This window comes from Canis aureus, chromosome 32 (assembly GCF_053574225.1).
Source record: "Canis aureus isolate CA01 chromosome 32, VMU_Caureus_v.1.0, whole genome shotgun sequence".
Classification (NCBI taxonomy): domain Eukaryota; kingdom Metazoa; phylum Chordata; class Mammalia; order Carnivora; family Canidae; genus Canis; species Canis aureus.
This window is the reverse complement of record NC_135642.1, coordinates 40,431,416-40,447,283: the sequence shown is the minus strand read 5'-3', so window position 1 is coordinate 40,447,283 and position 15,868 is coordinate 40,431,416. Positions and strand designations below refer to the sequence as shown.

The following is a 15,868-nucleotide window of genomic DNA, read 5'->3' as shown; positions in this document are numbered from 1 at the left end:
CGTGGGAGGTGAGTGCGCGCGCGCCTGCTCGTCTGCAGCCGAGTCGCGCGGGGCGGGGCCGCGTGCGCGGGGTCGGGGGCGCGCGGGCCCGAGCGGACCGGGGACGCGGCGGCGGTTGGCGGTGGCAGCCGAGCGCCGCAAGGACTGAGAGAGGCGGCGGCTGAGGCGGCTGAGGCGGCTGAGGTGGCGGCGGCGGCTGAGGCGGCGGCGGCCCGACGCGTGCTCTCCGGGCGGGGTGCGCGGGGGATGCGCCTGCCCGGGCCGGGCGGAGTCTCTCTGACAGGGCGGGGGATGCGCGGCGGCTGCCGTCCCGGCCCCTGAGGCTGCTGGGCCCACCCTCCGGAACGCGGCGACCCTCGGCGGCTCGAGCCTCCGCCGTCGCGGGCGGCCTGACCTCGCGGCCGCGGGCGGGGGCGGCTCCTGGCGAAGAGGAGGGGGCCGTGGCGGCCACCGCGGCGGAGCCCGAGGTAAGACCCGCCCCGGCCGCCCCGCGGCCCTGCCCGGCCCGGCCCAGCCCACGTCTCGGAGTCGCTCCTGGGCTCCTGCGCTCCTGCGCTCCTGCGGGGCCGCCCCGCCCCGCCCCAGCGGAGACGCCCCGCGAGCGGGTCCCGGGGAGACCCCACCCCTCGTGTCGGGATTGGCCAGACCCCGTGCCGGCCCGCGGGGCCCCCCTGCCCGCCCCGGCGCAGCCCCTCGGACGCCCCTCGGAGCCGCTCGGGGCTCCGCTGAGGCCTCCCGTCGGCCGACCCCGAGCGCCCCCCGGCTGCGGACCTTCCGCTCGGGGTCGCCCCGCGTGCGCCCTGCCCACCGCCGCGGCCTTCGGGCGGCGCGCGCGGTGCTGCCCTCAGCCCCGCCGCCGCCGCCGCCCCCCCGGCCCTTCCCTGGGGCGGACCCTCTTCTCTTTCTCTTCTCTTTGGTCGCGAGGGTTTGCCGTGACATCCTGAAGGGGACGTGGGCTTGATCTGGTGCCTTCTTCCTCAGTGGGGCTCCCGGGGACCCACCGACACGCGCGGGGCTGGTGGGTCCAGTGTGGCGGCTGAGGAGGGAGGGCAGCCCGGGGCGGAGGCTGTGCGCGCTGCTGGAAGGTCACACCGCCCGCTTCTCACCCCGTCCCCCCCGCGGGGCTGGGACACGTAGGGACCTCCCCAGGCCTTGGGTCCCCTCACCCTGAGGGAGGTGACCGTGTCCCCACGTAACATCGTTTACTTCGCCTCCCTGTGGATTTCTACACATTTTGGATTTATTTTATTTATTTATTTATTTATTTATTTATTTATTTATTTATTTATTTATTTATTTATTTAAATTTATCCATCTATTTTTTTGAATGATACCAGGGAATTTTTTGTTTTTGTTGTTGTTTGTTTTTTTAACGTGTTTTGAATTTGCTGGAAAAATAAGTTTCGCTTTCCTAAATCTTGGAAGGTTTTTAATGTTAGCTTAGTAATAAGTTGTTGCTGCTGCTGCTGCTGCTGCTGTCGCTGTCGCTGTCGCTGTCTTGCTTTTTCTAAGGAGCAGGTCCAGTTATCCGGCGGTGTTTTGCCGGGTCTCGCTACCAACAGGCGTGTGTCTCAGCAGCAGTGGACTAATAGGATTTCTGTTTGTGGGAAGTTGAACTCCTGAGTTGCCAAGAGGGAAATGTGCTGCACTAAATGATCAAGTACCTGGTTTTCACTTTGGTGTAGGGATGAAGTGTGTGTGTGTGTGTGTGTGTGTGTGTATATATATGTATGCACACACACACACACACTGATATTTTTGTAATGAGCACTTGTAAAATTTTTATTTTGTATGTGCGAAGCTGAGGAGGGAGAACATCATACTGAAATTATAGGTGATCACTAGACGCAGTACGAAAGTTGAGAGGGTTAAAAGGGTATGCAGTAAAAAGTTGGTCTTTCCCCCATATCCTCCAACCACCCATTTTTCACTCTTGATGAGCAACCTCTATTTCCATCTTTATGTGGGGAATATCCTTCCTGTGATATCTCTTAGCATTTACGAACCTCTACATTCTTAAATATGTTTATATCCTTAAAGTGCACCACTAATACTTGTAAACTGTGCACTCTGTAGCTCCCCCCCACCCGCCCGCCCCAACTTAATAATAGATTCTAGAGATCATACAACAACAGTACATATGGAAATGCTTTGTTTATGGACTGGGTAGTAGTCTCTTTTTATGATCTTGAGGTTATTTTTATTCTTTGCTTTCACAAACAATGCTATATGCTTTTCTTTGAAATATCTTAGCTCTTTTTTTTTTTAGATTTTATTTTTATTTTTATTTTTTTTAAAGATTTTTATTTGTTCATGAGAGAGAGAGAGACAGAGAGAGAGAGAGAGAGGCAGAGACACAGGCTGAGGGAGAGGCAGGCTTCATGCAGGGAGCCCGATGTGGGACTCCATCCAAGGACCCCGGGATCACGCCCTGAGCTGAAGGCAGACACTTGACCGCTGAGCCACCCGGGCGTCCCTGTATTAGCTGTTATAGTATGTCTTAAGTAATTATCAGGATTTTAAATTTCCTGACTCTTTTGTACGGACCTTACAAAAAAGGATATAACTAAAGTTCTCAGTGAACCTCTGAGTTTCCATGGAGTGACTAGCTTTGATGGTGATTATAATATTAAATAAGTTATTGAAAGGTATAAAGTAGGAACTGAAATGATCAGATTTCCTTTTTTTAAAAGGTCACTGTGGCTGTATCGAGGACGGCAGATTAAAGGGTAGTTGAAGACCCTTTAGGGGCAGAAATATCAGGCAAATGATGATAGTGGGTCTGGATTTGGGACTTGGTGATTTTGTTGGATTTGGGATTAGGGAGAAGGTTCATAGAAGACTTAGGTTTCTAGCTTGTGCCTTTCACTGAAGTGGAAATTGATATGAGGGAGGAATGGGATTTTTATTTTTAGTTTTGTCAAGAAAGAAGAATTTAATTTGTGAAGTTGGATTTGGGTGATTATGCTTCTGTCAGATCTTGATGGCCAGGAGGCAGCTGGATTTGTGGCTTAAGTTCTTTAACCTCTGGGATGGTAGTAATAGATTTTCGGGTCAAAAGGTATAAGTGAGAGGAGAAAAGATCACAGGACAGAAATCCAACATTTACAGTGTAGGTAGAGTTGAATGTCTAAAACTAGTAAATGAAGTGAGTAAATTCTTTAAAAAATCGTAATATAGTTTAAGTATCAGTAGTGAGGTTCACTCTCTAACATGTGATTTAAGTTTTTCCCTTAGGTAATGTTAGTGGTATATAGTTTTATGAAGGAAAGGAAATAAACATAAAAAATTTTTTTAAAAGTAAAACCTCAGTAAAAATTAGTACTATAAACCCATATTTTCTAATCATTTGGATTTTACTATTGTAGAACTTTGTTCAGTCTTCAGTGTTTGTGGATAAGTGCAGGATGTTTGAAAATATGATTGCCAAGAATATTAAGTTTCTTAATTTGCATTGTTTTTTTTTTAAGTTGTATTAACTTAGTTTAAAATAAAATAAATATTAGTCAAAAAATTTCGGGTCATGTTTTATTTGTTTTTTATTTTTTAAATTTTATTTTATTCATGAGAGACACACAGAGAGAGGCAGAGACACAGGCAGAGGGAGAAGCAGGCTCCCTACGCGGAGCCCAGTGTGGGACTTGATCCTGGGATTCCGAGATCATGCCCTGGGCTAAAGGCAGACACTCCACCTCTGAGCCACCTAGGCATCCCTGGGTCATGTTTTAAAATCTAACATCGACTTTATGTATTCCTAAGTCTAGAGCTGTTGTATAGATCTCTCACCTTTACTCCAGGCTCTTGTGAATCACTGCTAATGGACATCTCCACTTGGATACAGGTTTCTCTTTTTTTTTTTTTTAATTTTTATTTATTTATGATAGTCACAGAGAGAGAGAGAGAGGCGCAGAGACACACACAGGCAGAGGGGGAAGCAGGCTTCATGCACCGGGAGCCCGATGTGGGATTCGATCCCGGGTCTCCAGGATCGTGCCCTGGGCCAAAGGCAGGCGCCAAACCGCTGCGCCACCCAGGGATCCCTGGATACAGGTTTCTCAAGCACTTCTACCTTGTACAAAATAAAAACTGCTTCTCTTCTTCCAAAAAGGAGGGGGTAGAGGGAGACAAACTGCAACAAAAATTTTGTTCTTGATTTCCTATATTGCTCAATGGCAGGCACCGCTCAGGTCTCCAGAAGTCTTCAGGAACCTGTGAATCATCCTCTACTCCTTACCTTACTACCAATATCACTAAGTCCTGAACATTTCTCCCTCATGATATTTCAGATAACTTCTGATTTCTATTTTTGTTGTTTCGACTTTATTTTAATCCAGAATGTCCGTTGTGCTTCTGTAATGCTTTGTGAGGGGTCTTGTTGCTTTCTTTTTTCTGCCTCTTTTGCCTTACCCTCTAGTTCATTCTCTGTACTGCTACCAGATTAGGTGTTCTAAAATGATCTTTTAGTTAGACTCTTTCATTTACAAAGAAGAGACTCAGGTTACAGTAAGTAGTAGAGTGCTTTTTGAAAGGAAACGTGCACAAGGGAACCTAGGAAAAGTTAACTTGATCTCAAGAAGAACAGGAGTTTAATAAAACCAGAAGCAGGAAAAGACAGATTTCACTCTAGTATTCTATTGTTAACTTGTCTTAGCTACTCTTGCTATTTCTCCTTGGCTTATTTTTTCTCTCTACTCTAGTTTTTCCTCGTCTGTCTCCCAGTTTCCATTTATTCCTAATTTCTGCCTCCTTGTAACTACTGTGTCACTCCTATGCCAACGTTTTGCCCCCTGGATGCTGTCGTTTTAACTTGAGCTCCTGTTTGCTAACTTCTTCCTTCTCCCTGGGATTTTCTGGTTTGAATTCCTAAGAAACAATCTTTTTGGCTCAGCTCTGTTTTCTCATGGGCTGCTAGCGGGTCTGTGTACGTGGGTCATGTGACCACTCCTGGCCATTTAGTGTTGGCCATGTGTTTGTTTGTGCATGTGGGTGTGGGGCAGGATCATAACGGTGAAAAGCATGGGGCAGTGTGCAGGGTAATTTCTCACAAAATGGGATTGCAAGCATGACCAACACTGTAATTGACATTTGTAGTAAATTACAAATCTGATTATGTCCTTTGCTATTGAAAGATCTTTAATGCTTTCTCATTTCTTTCAGGATAAAGCTTAACTGTAGCATGGCATGTATGTGAGATTCTTCATGACCTGTTACTTCTCTAGGCTTTCCTCCCTTGCTCTCTTTAAATTCTTTGATCCACCCTTATTGAACTTAGGCTTCTGCTCAGATAAGGTGCTTTTTTCCTCCTTGTCTTTGCATCTCTGTTCCTTTCCTGTCTTTCCTGTCTCCCATTCTTTGCATGGCTGATTCCTGTCTGACCTTCAGGACTCAGTTCAGTTACATCTTCAGGAAGGTGTTTTTTGTTTTTGTTTTTTTAACCTCTTTTAGGTCGAGTTAGATGCCACTCCTGCGTGCTCCTACATAGTACTTGCTTCTGTCATAGCTCCCTAATGAAATTCCTAATTATTTGTCTATTTTCTTCACTGGGCTTTAACTTCTTTGGTATCCCTACAGTAGAGGAAGGAAGGTTTTTAGATTGGGGATTTGGAATATATATGGAAACTTTTTATACATTATAAAGTATACAAAAAAGTACACAGATCCCAAATGATTTTTCTCCCAGTATACACATCAACATAACACCCATATTAAGATGCAGAATATTACAACTCCATAAGCCACCTCATGCCCTGTTCTAGTCACTAATCCAGTTTAAAGAGGATTTAATTTTAAATGGGAAAACTCTTTAACATACAAATTTTTCTATGTATTTTGTGTGTATCTTTAGACATAAAAGGGACATAAATTTTGGGATTTTGATCCTATGGAAAGAACAAGCAATTTATGTTGTAGAAGTATAATTTTTGCATACCTATATGCAACAGACAAATTTAAAATCACATTGTACTAATATTCTAATATTTGGTTGTGGGATGTTTGCATTTAGGTAGATTTTCTTCTTTATAGATTTAATGTCATTTTATAGTGGCAAAAATAATATCATAGATCAAGGAATATTTGTTGAAAATAGCCTATTAATTTTGAATGGTAAACTTGCTGGGGATGTGTATAGTAAACATGTAAAGCACTTTCCAAATGGTGTTTGGCCTCTGAGTTTTAATGTGAATTATGTTGCTAGCATATTTTGGCAGTGGGGTCATCCAACGGGCAACTGGAGTGTAATTTTACATGTACAGTGAGGAAAGTACTAGCTGTCCTATGTCATAGACAGCTGGCTTGCTAAGAATTGGTTCTTTTTTACAACCAGCAATAATTTTAGAGTGCATTTTTTCTTTTTCTCAGGTTTGATTTTTCTTTAACATTATGTAGCTCTTTGAATATGAAGATATTTTTTAAAACATACTTTTTCCTTAGATGGACTTTTCTGTCTGTAAATAATAAATCCATTAAGGCCAATTAAGTGGAAAGAATATGGACTTTCAAATCTGGGTTTCCAGTGACCTCAATTCAATTTCCAGCCTCATCACGTAAAAGCTGTCATTTATAACCAAGTCACCTAACATTTCTGAGCTTCAAGAATGTTCATCTTTCAAATCGGAAATACTTACCTGACACAAGATTATCATTAAACACTTTATGTAAAGCACTAGGCACATAGTTAATATTGAACAAGGTTTTTCTTCCCCCCCTAGCAAATGCGTTTATTTCCTGTTACATTTAAAGATGGGGTCAGGAATTTAAATAATTTCATTGGGATTTGGAATAAACGGCTAATCAAAGTTTTTTGCTAATAGAAGTAAATCTTAGAAAGATAGTTGGCTAGCTGTCTTTTACGTGTGATCATATTTTTGAATTAAATTTCAAAGAAATGCTTTTCTTGATTCTTTACTGATAGTTTAGTAGATGTGTTAGAATGTATTTTGATTCAGTGTAAGGTATCATACGAAAAAGTTCTGTTTGCCAATGACAAACATTCCTTAAATCATTGACAGATTGTAGTACTATTGCTGTTTGTAGAATGTAAGTATTTGTTTGAAATCTGTTTACTTATATTGATCGGATGATAGTGGGCTGAGTGATTTCTGGATTTTTTTTCTTTTTTAAATAGAAAGGAGAAAGTTCTTCAGGTGATTTTGTGGATATGTGTTTATAAATAATTTTTGGATCATATTTTTTTCTTTTGCAACTCTGTCTTCTTTTAGTTCTCTTCTTGGTTCTCCCTTCCTTTTTTTTAATAATAAAAAACTTAAAAAATATTGAAAAGTTGAATGATTAGAAACAGAGGTCATTGATTGCTCCCTAGATTCAAGTTACCAATAGCTATCCGTATTTGCTTTATTGTTTTCTATATGTATGTGCACTTGTATATTTTTGTCAAGACTTTTGAAAGCTGTGAATATTGTGATATTTACCTCAAAATACTTCAGTATATATCTCCTAAGAAAAATAGATATTTTGGGGCTCCTGACTGGCTCAGTCAGAAGAGCTTGTGATTCTTTTTTTTTTTTAAAGATTCTTATTTATTCATTCATGAGAGACATACAGAGAGAGAGGCATAGACACAGGCAGAGGGAGAAGCAGGCCCCACGCAGGGAGCCCGACATGGAACTTGATTCCGGGTCCCCAGGATCAGGCCCTGGGTTGAAGGCGGTACTAAACCGCTGAGCCACCCGGGCTGCCCGAGCTTGTGATTCTTGAGCACTTGGGATTGTGAGTCCATGTTGGGGGTAGAGATGACTTAAATAAATAGAACTTAAAGAAAAAAAAAAAGAAAATACTCTCCATAGTTACCACTGTGCCATTACCAATACCTAAGAAAAATACCAGTAAATTTTTTTTTTTTAGATTTTATTTACTTATTCACGAGAGACACAGAGAGGCAGAGAGAGAGAGAGAGGCAGAAACAGGAGAAGCAGGCTCCATGCAATGAGCCGGATATGGGACTCGATTCTGGGACTCTGGGATCATGCCCCTGGGCCGAAGGCAGATGCTCAACTGCTGAGCCACCCAGGCATCCCACCAGTAATTTTCTAATAGCATTTAATATTTAATCTATATTTAAATTTTCCCATTTGTTCCGTAAAATGATTTTTTCTTTTTCTTTTTAAAAAAATTCTATTAATTAGTTAATTTTATTTGAGAGAGAAATAGCACGCATGCCTACATAAGCAGGGGGATTTTGCAGAGGAAGAGGGAGAAGCAGGTTTCCCCGCTAAGCAGGGGAGCCAGACATGGGCTCATGGGATCGAGATCTGAACTCAGTGGGAGCATGACCTGGGCTCATGATGTGAGCTGAAAGCAGACGCTTAACTGACTGAGCTGCTCATGTGCCCCTAAAATTTATTTTTTTTGAACCAGAATTCAGTCAAGATTTTTGCCTTGCAGTTGGTTATCTTTTTAGTCTCTTTTAATCTAGAAAAGCTCCTTCCTCCATTCCTCTTTCTTATGATACTGACAATTTCTTTGAGAAGATCAGATCATTTCCTTGTAGAGTGGCCTCTTTTCTAGAATTACCTGATTGTTTCTTTTTGCTTTTGTTTAACTTGTTCCTTTGTTCACTGTTTATCTTGTAAACTGGAAGTTGTATTTTAAGGGCTTGATTGGATGCATGTTAACGTTTTGGCAAGAATACATCATAGGTGATAAGTTTCATGTTTTATATCATGAGAGGTACACACTATCACTGTTAGTGATATAAATGTCATGAAGTTTAAGGTTGGTGTTTGCAGTCTCTCCATTGTAGAAGTGTATTTTTCCTGCTGTGATCATGAAGCACAATAATCTGTGTGGGTGATACTTTGGTACCATACAAAATTCCGTTTTTTTTTTTTTTTTTTAAGATTTCATTTATTTATGAGAGAGAGAGAGAGAGAGAGAGAGAGAGAGAGGCAGGCAGGCAGAAGCGGAGGGATCACGGCCTGAGCCAGACGCAGACGCTCAACCACTGAGCTACCCATGCGCCCCTGCCCCATATTGATAGTTCTTTTTTTTTTTTTTAATTTTTAAATTTTATTTTATTCAGAATGAGAGAGAGAGAGAGAGAGACTGAGAGGCAGAGACCAGGCAGAGGGAGAAGCGGGCCCCACGCAGGGAGCCCGACGCGGGACTCGATTCTGGGTCTCCAGGATCAAACCCCGGGCTGCAGGCGGCGCTAAACCGCTGCGCCACTGGGGGTGCCCCATATTGAGAGTTCTAATTCAGATTTAACGTTGTGGGGTTTCTTTCATTTTTTTTTTTTTTAAGGTTTTTAATTTATTTATTCATGAGAGACACACAGAGAGGCAGAGACACAGACAGAGGGAGAAGCAGGCTCCATGCAGGGAGCCCGATGCCTGACTTAATCCCAGGTCTCCAGGATCACGCCCTGTGCTGAGGCAGTGCTAAACCGCTGAGCCACCCAGGCTGCCCTCTTCAATATATATTTTTTAAGTTTAGTTTTAATCTATTTTACATTGAAAATCTTAGTTTTTATTAACATTGATATATATATTTAATTAATTAATTTAAAATGTACCTAAAGTAATTTCAAAATAAATAAACTTAGGGAAGTTTAAAATTTCTTTGTACAGGGACGCCTTGGTGGCTCAGCGGTTGAGTGTCTGCCTTCAGCTCAGGGCCTGATCTTGGAGACCCCGGATCGAGTCCCACATCCGGCTCCCTGCCTGGAGCCTGCTTCTCCCTCTGTCTGTGTCTCTGCCTCTCTCATGAATGAATGAATAAATAGAAAAATAAAATCTTAAAAAAATTTTCTTTGTATTTCATTTTGTCCTTAGATTATATCCCACTAAGGATATACTTATTGTTAGTACTATATTTAAAAGTCACTCCAGGGGCAGCCCGGGTGGCTCAGCACTTTAGCGCCACCTTCCGCCCAGGGCTTGATCCTGGAGACCTGGGATCGAGTCCCGCGTAGGGCTCCCTGCGTGGAGCCAGCTTCTCCCTCTGTCTGTGTCTCTGCCTCTCTCTCTCTCTCTCTCTGTCTCTCATGAATAAATAAATAAAATCTTAAAAAAGTCACTTGAAATCATTATTTTCTCAGTGTGATTCTTACCAGTCTGATATGTATGTAGTTAGGTCGTCCATTTGTTTTTTGTTTTAGGGTTTGCTTCCCCTGGGTTTTTTTGTTCAATGTTATCTTTTGAATATATGAAATACATAGTTCAAAAGGAGAAACCAAATGAAAAGGCATGTATAGAAATCTCATTGTCACCCCCATCTCTTCTGTTTCCTTCTTGCTCCCATAAAGGTAATCATTTTTGTGAATTTCTGGTGAGTCATTCCAGTATTTTTTTTTTTTTCTTTTAAAAATAAGATGTGTGTATTCTCCCTTCATATGCCAAAGATAGGGGTGTGTATATTTATCTATCTAGGTATGCTGTTCTGTACCTTTTTTTCCCCCTCCACTTAATATATTCTGGAGAGCATTCCATATTGGTACATTCAGATCTTTCTCATGGAGGCATAATATTTCTGCTGTACTGTTATACCATAATTTTATTAATGAGCCTGGATCTGTTGGATATTTGTGCTTAATCTTCTGGGTTAATAAATAGTACCTGTGGACTGAATTAATTAAAAAATAGTTTCTTCCCCAAGTAAATTGAGGAGTTGATTTCTTCCAGAGAGCCTATATTTGTTGTTGTTGTTTGTTTTGTTTTGTTATTTTTGTAAGAGAATTTCAGAAGTAGATCTATCTTGGAACATAGGTACACTTTCTTGCCTCTAAGTATTAGGTAATTGATACCAAAGTTAATCTGCTTTAATTGTATCATACCTGTTCAGACAATGGATGATTTACTTGCTTTTTCTCCCTCTGCTGCTTGGCTTCTTAAAGCATTACAATTAAAGGTCTGATGTCCTGGGTGTTTGCATGTAGAGATAACTCAAGTTTTGTTCCCACTGTTTTTTCCCCACAACTTTCCCCTCCATAATATTAGCCTTTCTTTTCCCTCTTTTCTGCCTTAAATCTCTTAGATTTTAAGATTCCAAGCATTCAGTGACAGTTGCTTACAGTCTGTTGTAGTGTAAGATGTGTACTATGAGTATAAAGGGTAAGAGATCAGAAATACTAAAGGTAGAGAGGAAGGTTACTTGTTAGGATAGAAGGAATTCAAGCTTTGGAGCTTGTGAAATAGAAATTAGAAGTTAGACCTAGCCATTCAGATCTAAAATGTCTTTTATTCCAGTGATGGAAAGTAATTTGTTTCATTCATTCATTCATTCATTCAGAAGCTAGTTGACATACAATGTTGTATTAGTTTCGAGTGGTGTACGACATAGGAAATCCACAGTTCTATATGTGACCTATTAGGCAGTGTTCATCATGATAAATGTTTTACCATCTGAATTTGTTTCATTTACTGGACAAAATATTTGAATATCATAAGTAACTTTAGAAGATACAAAAATTATATAATTATAGTAGCTTTTTGTTTTTGAATGCATACTAGGTACCATATTTAAGTAAGTTGCTTTATTGTAGCAAATTACCATAGCAATTGTATGCAGTTGTTACTTTTCCTCTTTATTCATATATGTAGGAGGATGAATAAAACTTGAAGTTTACAGAAAATTGTGAAGTGAATATTTGTGTTAACACCCAGGCCAACAAACCAGGGTTGCCTCTCCCTTCTCTCTCCCTTCCCTTGCCAATGTATATCCTCCTTTGTGGAAATCTTTTAAAAAAGATTTTATTGAAAGAGGGGTGGAGATAGAGAAGGAGAGTGAGAAAGAGAGAGAGAGAGAGAATGAGAGAGAATGAATGGGGTAGGGAGAGGGAGAGGAAGAAGTAGATTCCCTGCTGTGCAGGAAGCCCAGTGTAGGGCTCAATCCCCCTGGGATCATGACCTGAGCTGAAGACAGACACTTAAACAACTGAGCCATCCAAGTACCCCCTATATCCTAATTTTTTGATTATCATTTTCTTCCTTTGCTTTATAATTTTGAATCTTAGGTTACATGTTCATAAACAATATAATTTAGTTTTCCTTGTTTTTGAACTTCATATGTATTTTATATGATTTTAACAGTTTAGTTCAGGGGGCCTGAGTGGCTCAGTCGGTTAAACATCTAACTCTTGATACCTGCTCAGGTCATGGTCTCAGGGTGTGAGATCAAGCCCCGTGTCCGGCTCTGTGCTGAGTGTGGAGCCTGATTCTCCCTCTCCATCTCCGCGCTCCCCCCCCCCCCCCCAGAAAATAAATAAGTAAAATAAGTTTAGTTCAGATTTGTGAAATGAGTTTCATATTGTTGTAGTTGGCCGTAGTTTATTAGATTTCACTGTGGTGAAGTATTTTGTATTATGATTACACTATTATTTTATTCATTCTAGTTTTGATGAACATTTGAGTTGATTTCATTTTCTTGCTATTATACAATTGAGTGATAAGTTCCCTTCTACCTGTTTCATGTTTGCAAGTGTACAAATGTTTCTCTAGCATTTGTAGGAATGGAATTGCCAGGTTGTGAGGTATGCATATATTCAACTTTGATAATGGCAAAGTGTTTTTCAGAATTATTATTTTTTAAAGACTTTATTCATGACAGAGAGAGAGAGAGAGAGAGAGAGAGGCAGGTAGAGACACAGGGAGAGGGAGAAACAGGCTCCATGCAAGGAGCCTGATGTGGGACTCCATCCCTGGTCTCCAGGATCAGGCCCTGGGCTGAAGGTGGCACTAAACCGCTGAGCCACCCGGGCTGCCCCAGAATTATTATATTAATTTATACTTCATCAACACAGTATATAAGTTCCCATTGCTCTACATTTTTTTAATCTTTAATTTTTAAAAAGATTTTATTTATTTGAGAGAGAGGGAGTGGGGGCATGAGTAGGGGGAGGAACAGAGGAAAAAGCAGATTCCCTGCTGAACAGGGAGCCAATATGAGGTTGATCCCAGGCCCCCAAAAATCATGACCTGAGCCAAAGGCAGATGCTTAACTGACTCAGCCATCCAGGTGCCCCTCTCTTTTTTTTTTTTTTTTAAGATTTTATTTTTAAGTAATCTTTGTACCCAGCATGGGGCTTAAGCTCCCAACCCCAAGATCAAGAGTTGCGCCCTCCACCAACTGAGCCAGCCAGATGCCCCTCCCATTGCTCTAAATTCTTAATGCTTGGTATTACTGATCTTAAGGATGTGATGGTATCTTGAGATTATGATTTTAATTTGCATTTCTATAATTACTAATGAGGTTGTACATGTTTCATTGTCATTTGAATTTTCTTCCTGTGGTGTGTGCATTCAAGTTGTTTACCCAATCTTTTTCTATTAGTCTCTGCTTTTCTTACTGAGTTTTAGGAATTCTGTGTGTGTTTTGGATGCTGGTCCTTCAGTTGTACCTGTTACAAGTCTCTTATGTTTTTGGCTTGTTATTTTACTGTCTGTGGTACCTGTTGATCAACAGAATTTCTCAGTTTTATTTTTTTTTAATTTTATTTTTTATTTTTTATTTATGAGAGGCACACAGTGAGAGAGAGAGAGAGAGAGAGGCACAGACACAGGCAGAGGGAGAAGCAGGCTCCATGCACCGGGAGCCCGACGTGGGATTCGATCCCGGGTCTCCAGGATCACGCCCTGGGCCAAAGGCAGGCGCTAAACCGCTGCGCCACCCAGGGATCCCTCTCAGTTTTAATATAGTTGAATTTGTCAACATTGGCTAACGCTTTTTGAACCCTTTTAAAGAAACTCTTTCCTAAGAGTTTCCTAAGAAACTCTTCTAAGCTACATTAAAGAAGATGTTCTCCAATATTATCTACTAAGAGCTTTTAAGTTTTAACCTTTCAAAAATTTCATCTTTACCTAGAATAGATTTGTATATAATGTGAAGCCCAGTTTCATTTGTTACCACCCCAAATGGATACTTGATTGTCCTAGCATTGATTTTGAAAAGTTCATCTTTTCTACACTAATTTCAGTGCCACATCTGACATATATCAAGTATCCATCTTTGTATAGTCATATTTCTGGATTTGTTCCTCTGTTTTATTAGTCTGTCTATTCTTGTAACATACTTTTAGCTACTTCTAGCTTTATAAGTTTTGATACCTGGTAAGGCAAGTCTTCCCACATTGCACTTGTTCTTCGGGAGAGTCTTTGCTGTTTTTGGCCCATTGCACTTTCATATATAGTTTAGAATCACTGTGTCAAATTCCCCGCCCCCCCACACTAAATAATCCAGTGTAAAAACAGTTTTTGTCCCCTTTATCATTCCTGATCCATTCTTGCCAGAAGTTTGTCAGATACCAAATTTTTGGCTTTGTTGGACCTTTCTTTCTCTCTGTCTTTTTAAAAAGATTTTATTCATTTATTTGAGAGAGAGAGAGAGTGCACGTGAGCATGCATGCATGAGTGCGGTGGGGGGCTTGTGGGGGCAGGGGCACAGGGAGAGAGAGAAGTAGACTTGCCCCTAAACAGGGAGCCTATATGGGGCTCTTTCCCAGGAGCCTAATAATCATGATCTGAGCCAAAGATAGACACTTAACCAACTGAGCCACCCAGGTGCCCCTGGACCTTTCTAAGATAAATTTTCTTTTATTTCTCATTTCTCTTACTTCCTTTTACTGGTCCTGGGTTTATTTTGATATTCTTTCCCTGTCTTCTTGAATACAGTTCCTTAATTTTTGTTTTTTTTCTGTTATGCCTTACTTAGAGTTATAAATTTCCCTTTCAACTATTGCTTTAGCTGCATCTCACAAGTATTTTTGTTACAGTCTAGTTCAAAATATTTTCTATTTACTTGTCACATGTGTTGTTTAGGACTATTTTTTTTTTAATTTTTATTTATTTATGACAGTCACAAAGAGAGAGAGAGAGAGAGAGAGAGAGGCAGAGACACAGGCAGAGGGAGAAGCAGGCTCCATGCACTGGGAGCCCGACGTGGGATTCGATCCCGGGTCTCCAGGATTGAGCCCTGGGCCACAGACAGGCGCTAAACCACTGCGCCACCCAGGGATCCCCAGGACTATGTTTTAAAGTTTACAACTCTGTGAGAATTTCCTTGTAGTTTAGTTATCTATTGTGGCATAACAAGTTAGACCCAATACGGAGTGGCTTATTATCATTTACAATTTTTGTGGGTAAGGAATTCAGGAACCATTCAGCTTGGCAGTTCTGCCTCAGTTCCTTTCCATGTGGATTTTTCCATGGAGCTTTTAAAGTGTTCTGGTATGACTTTTGGAATTCTTGAGGAAGAAAATGCTAGGTAGAAGCCATATTGCTGTTTATGACCTAACCTCAGAAGTCATACAGCCGCACTTTATTGCATTTTGTTGGTGGAGATAGTTAAAAAGGTTCATCCAAGTTCAACGGGGAGAAAACATAGGGAAGAGTGTGAATATTGCATTGTAAAAGGAATGGGATGTATGTTGGTGTGAAAGATGCCATTTGTTTGTTACTCCTAGTCATCTTTTTATTACTGATTTCTAGTTGTTTTAAAAGAATGTGATGTTATGATTTCAGTACTCTTTTCTAGAACTCCAATTTACATATCTTAATTTTTCTCTTTTTCTTAAATTTTTTTGATCTTGTTTTTTTTCATATTTTTTCTTTCATTATGGGTAATTCTTCACTGTTCCGTTGTATTTTTAGTTTCAGTTGTGTTTTATAATTTTAGAAGTTGTTTCCCAAATCTTCCAAGTCATTTTTTATGATTCTTGTTACCTTCAAATATTTTCAGGCTTGTTTATTGCGTTAAACATTAGTAAGCAGCTATTTTATGTTTTGTGTATGATTATTTCCAATATCTGACATTTTTGTAGATCTTTTTCTAATCTTTGTTTGCTTGCTCTCATTCATAGTGTTTTGTTTTCTTTGTACTTGGTCCAGAAATGCCTTTTCTTGGGATATTATTTGTG

General features: G+C 40.9%; 1 protein-coding gene across 9 annotated transcripts in view; it reads left to right on the top strand.

The window, feature by feature from the left end:
- MYO9A (myosin IXA) overlaps positions 1-15,868 on the top strand; it is a 263,829-nt gene that overhangs the window by 315 nt on the left and 247,646 nt on the right. For 4 of the 9 annotated variants that reach the window (XM_077881730.1, XM_077881731.1, XM_077881728.1 and 1 more), the window contains exon 1: positions 159-467. The exons of 1 other annotated variant lie outside the window; for it this stretch is intronic. The gene's annotated coding sequence lies outside the window, so the exon portion shown is untranslated. Of the gene's footprint in view, positions 1-132; positions 468-15,868 lie in introns of those variants that run through there. 4 more of the 9 variants (XM_077881734.1, XM_077881732.1, XM_077881729.1 and 1 more) reach the window with 4 other exon arrangements.